A 5,167-nucleotide genomic window follows, 5' to 3' on the forward strand; every position below is an offset into this window, starting at 1 on the left:
TGTTTTTCCTGGTCCCCCGTTTGAGAGTGTGTTGCAACCCCGCAGCTTCAAGGCAGTGATGAGGCAGCACAATCCATTCTAAGCTGTGAAGTTGTGGTATACAGTGATGTACGCACTGTAGATGCTACGGTGCTAAATATGTGCTTGGAACGTTTAACTTTGCATGCCAGTGTGTCAGTGGTTGTGCATATACCACATTTTTGTTTTGCAGGTATTGGATGATAGCATGTCGCAGTCTAGCTGTGTCTCCGTTGATGTTGGTGCAAAGAGGGATGTTGACACCCGTTGAAGTACGTCTCACGATTCTGAGCTAGTATATTGAGTTATTAAGAGATAAAATTGTTCCAACATAGTTGCGCAGCCGTTTGGCGACTTGTTGTGCAAGGCATCGCCTGCAGCCTACATATTCACTAATGCCAGTCTTACAATAGTTTATTCTCTCTTACTTGAAAATACATCATAACACTACAAAATATGAAACGGAAGGCGCCATGAGCAAGCGCTGAACTGTCAAACGATAATTTTTAAGAAAGCGGAAGGCCATAATGCACTCCCTGCATAGTACACATTTGTCATACTCCTTAATGTTCCAACCCTGCTGCTCCTTCTCAGCACTTTCACCCGTACTGTCTACAACAGCAAATATCTGACCCAACTTAGCCTTAGGTGAAATGCCTTAAGCTCTTATATTGCACCAACCTTCTTTAACCGGTGGGAGACGCTGTGCACATGAGGAACGATGACTACACGCGCAATGTTTCCTTTTCTCTTACTTAAAAATAATTCATTGCCTTCCAGCTTGAGAGTCCTAATTAATTTCATTCGCAAAAGGCAAAACACCTTTAGCATGGCCAGCTCATCAGTCTGCCCAACGGCCTGGTGAAGCTGTCCTGTAAACATTTTTAATAAAACGCCATTCAATGCAGCATCGAGCTTTTGGTCTACCCTATTAAGAAATATGTCACTAAGCACAAATGCAACTTTCGTCCCTGCCCACATTTCTGACTTATGTTTGTAAGGACCATCTCTGCGCAATAACAGTGAAAGATAAATAAAGGTTGAAGATTTATCCTCGGCTGTTAGTGGGTGGGAAGATGGAGTTTACACACAAAAGTCAGGAGTGTGTATAGGTTCTGAAGTTGCACCTTTGCTTAGTGACATATTTTTGAGTTAAGTAGACCTTGAGCTCGATGCTGCATTGAAAGGCATTTCATTAAGAACGGTTAGATTAGGTATATCGATGATTACCTTGCATTGGTGGATGGTGTGTGAATGTTTGGCAGTGGGAACATAAGGCTTCCTTGCAAACAGCCAGTCAGCACCAAAATTTTCCTTGCGATTGCAAACAATACAGCTGCTCTCCTGATCGATCCGACACCAAGCTAATAACAATACACAAGGATTGGGCGGCACGTGGGATAGCAAAGGCTTACTATATTCTGGATCAAGGTGACTTGTGTGTCGCGCGACCGTCTGTCATGTTGCAGAGGCTTGAAATATATTACCTTGCCGCTAATGTTTAGAAATTTCAGATGTCATTTTAGTTGTTATGAAATGTACATTTTATGACCTTTGTTTATGTACTTTCAATAAACATTCGGTGTTGGTCGTACCGCGCTTGTCTTTCATGTCTTCTTTTTCATCGTGTATTTTCGTGCTGTAGATTCAAGTGTTCATTACAAACACGCCCGGCGTACTGTTCTCCTGATTCTCTTTTAGATGGACCGTGATGACCAGAACAACGTATCAAAAAATGTCCCAAGACACTCATCTGGATCTTCTCCAACGTACACTTCAACAGGTAACATTTGATTGGTATTTATTGCCTTCACTAGGCAAGTTTGTCTTGTAGCTTACGAAAATAAGAAATGAAGGTGACAGCTGTAAGTTAGAGGTATTGTATCCATGGTCATTCTCTCTATTGTTCTTTTTTAATTTCTCCATTATCTTATTTATTTATTTATTTATTTACCCTCAGGGCCTTTCGGCATTAGAGAGGGGAGTGGGTTATACAACAAATAAAAAGGAAATAAATCATGAGCTTATACACAATATTTGCTAATTATACAATGCAATAGAACATGACATATAAAAGTAACATAAAACAAGAAAAAGAAAAACACCAGGAGCAGTTCGTACAAATGTTTGCTATTGTACATTGTTAGCTAGTGCTTTTCGAAAATGATCATTGTTATTAATGGAAACAATGTCAGAAGGAAGTTCATTCCAATCTTTCGCTGGTTCTTCAGGTCCTTGAATTGCTGCTTCATTATTTATAGTGGATCACTCCTCATTTCATTCTTTTCAAAAGTCCTCCTAAAGTAATTCATCAAAACATGTTCGAGTTTCTGTCCAACGCAAATCCATTCATATCGCATTCGTGTTGGTTTACCAAAGTGTTAATTTATTTTTGCGTGACTGCATTTAGCACAGGGCGCACAACATAAAATTTGGCGCTCCAGGTCCCCAACCCTTTTCCTAGCCAAAACAGTTTGTTACCAAAATTTCTTGAGGATTTGCTTCAACAGATTTTGTGTAATTCTGTTTTTGTTGTTGTGCTACAGGTCACCTACTGGTGATCTGCTCTTAATATCTGTAACCTGCAATTATCCTGGTAACCCCAACACTAATTCTGCCAGAAGTATAGCAGTCTCTCAAACTAAATTGCAAACTGTAGCACAAGGCACTGATATGAGAGTTTGTGATAATTAAGCTGCCTCTGTACGGTACTTCCACCCACTAGTGAAATCTTATTGCATTATCTTACACTGCCACTGAACCACTTGTGCTACCGGCAGCATGAAGTTTGTTGCTGCGTTTTTCGAGATTGTGCACAACAGCGCCGAGCAGCTGCACTTTGACTGAATCTACGGGATGGCACACGTTTCTTCGTGATGGAGTTCGCTTGTGTAAACAGAGCCTGTCATAGCTTCTACGTGCTCGGTAACGCACACTGCCCTCCCTTACTTTGGTTGCATTTCTCCTTAGTTTTCTCAATTACATTGTACTAGCTGCCCGAACAAAGCATCTGCATCTGTCAAGAAACCCTGGTCTGTGGATGAAAAAAAAAAGGTAGATTGTGCAAAAATTAGAGAACTAAGAGGCAAAGCTAGTTGCAGTGGCATTTGTCCTTGTTATGTTTAACTTATGGCTGACATTTTTATTGTATATATTCATGTCATTGCAATTCGTTCATCTTCTTTGTCACCGTTTGTATACCATGAAAAATTCCTTTAGTCGTTTTTATAACCGATTGTTGGTCCTCCGCCTTAGATACATAGTGTAGGATCGACACAAAAAGCTGCAGCACACAGGCGGACATCAATGTGTGCTGTATCAATTGCTCACTGTGTAGTCCTGCTCCCTCACTTAATCGTCCTGGGCTGCTGTTTGCCGTAAGGTCTATGCCAACGCCTTCAAAAAAGTTCTGTGCTTATGACTTCAACAGGTCTATGCATGTCTACCAATGCATATGTCTACTATGCATACCAAGTTCTATGCATGCCCTTGAAGTGCTGCTTTCGTAAAAAAATGCAACGATTGCTCAGAAGTGGCACTATGCCGTTTGCAGCACGTTTACCTATGTGCCAAAAATAATCATCAATTAAAAATAAATTAATTTTTATATAAAAGAGGTGCGTAATGGGTGCAATCTGTGTCGAAATTTCCACTGTGTGGTAGCAGCATTACGAATAATTAGTGAACGCTCATTTTCCATGTTTTTCCGCACCAGATAAATGGTATAGAGTTGCTTTGTCCAGTGCTGTTGATGGACAGAGCAAGGCGCCTTGTTTCGATTAAAAGAAACTGTGGCTAATGCAATGGGTAATGTGGGCACGAAATATTAACTGGACGGCTTAGTTACTGCCTTTGCAATAAACTGTATGTACAAGGGCTCCAGCTTTACGAGTACTTTTTTAAGTGTTTACGAGCACTATGACTAATGTTCTGCTTAGTACAATGTGTGCTAATTTTCACTGCGTTCTTTAATTACTTAACATGTGCTATAAAGCGTCGTATACATGTAAAGTTTCAGATGTTGAAGTCATATGAATGAATGCTTCATTTCAGCTTCTTGCACAAGGCATGCAAAACAACCCTGAGGCCAAGGCTTCAAATATGCGATTTAATTACAGGAAACAGAAACGTTTATTGCTGCTGTTCGAAATAAACAGCCTCACTGGACTTCGGGTTTTGTTTTTGCCAGGTCGGCCAAGTCAGGTTTATTTTTTTGTCTGAAGCATTATTGCCTTACTTGGTTGTTGTGAAATCCACAGGGGAAACAAGCATACAAAAGAAGAAAACGAACTTCATTCAATGCCTTGGAAAACTGCACTCCGAAGACCTGAACGTTTCATCTGTGTGCACCGACAGGCACCTCCGAGATTCGAAAACATATCAAGGAAAGAAAGGCAGGCCCAAAGCATGAGATGAACAGCTGGCGTGTTGTGAAAGGTGAGTCGGCTGAACATTTATCGCACTCTATTTTCTGACCTCGACCTTCTGCAGGCTCTTAAACTGTGCACACAATAGCATAAACTAGTAATAGCTGGCACTACTCGCACTATTATCCTATGCAGAACGGCAACTGCACATTTTTTTTTGCTGTATTCCCATATGCAGCGTACAAATTCGTGATCACCTGGTCTGAATGTTTAAGAAAATATCAACACGATAAATTATGCAGTCTTATGAACTTCTCTGAGTTTTCAAGTCTGCATAAAGAAGTTGAAGGCATTCCAAAAAGGACTGTTTGCACAAACAATACTGAACGGGTGGATTCCATCCATACGTAACCTCCTCTAGTTCAGTGTTGCAATGTGCGAGGGTAACGTCTCTCTTCGGGACAGCATCTGAAAGAGTAAGTAGCTCATCATACAAACAGTTATGAACTCGGGGTGCTTTTGGCTATATTTAGCATGCTGCTAGATTGCCATCTGTATACCGTCTGAATATTAGCAAGACATCTGTAAAATTCTTTTGCTCCTCCGTCCAGTCTAGGGCTCATTTCAGTGGCTTTATTACAGTGAATTCATTCTTTAGCCATTCAAGTGCACTGAGAATACAAATCGTCGGTTGAGAGTAATAAACAACATCTGTTACGTGTTTCACAAATGAACCTTGTGATTTATCTATAGTGAGCGGCAACTTGACCAAGGATTCCTTC

General features: G+C 40.7%; 1 long non-coding RNA gene across 1 annotated transcript; it reads left to right on the plus strand.

The window, feature by feature from the left end:
* Positions 1–210: 210 nt before the first annotated feature.
* Positions 211–4,449, plus strand: LOC129380675 (uncharacterized). Its single transcript, XR_011890409.1, has 3 exons — positions 211–290; positions 1,720–1,801; positions 4,278–4,449. It is a non-coding gene; the product is annotated as an uncharacterized lncRNA (long non-coding RNA).
* The last annotated feature ends 718 nt before the right edge of the window (positions 4,450–5,167 follow it).

This window comes from Dermacentor andersoni, chromosome 10 (genome assembly GCF_023375885.2).
Source record: "Dermacentor andersoni chromosome 10, qqDerAnde1_hic_scaffold, whole genome shotgun sequence".
In the NCBI taxonomy this organism is placed as follows: Eukaryota; Metazoa; Arthropoda; class Arachnida; order Ixodida; family Ixodidae; genus Dermacentor; species Dermacentor andersoni.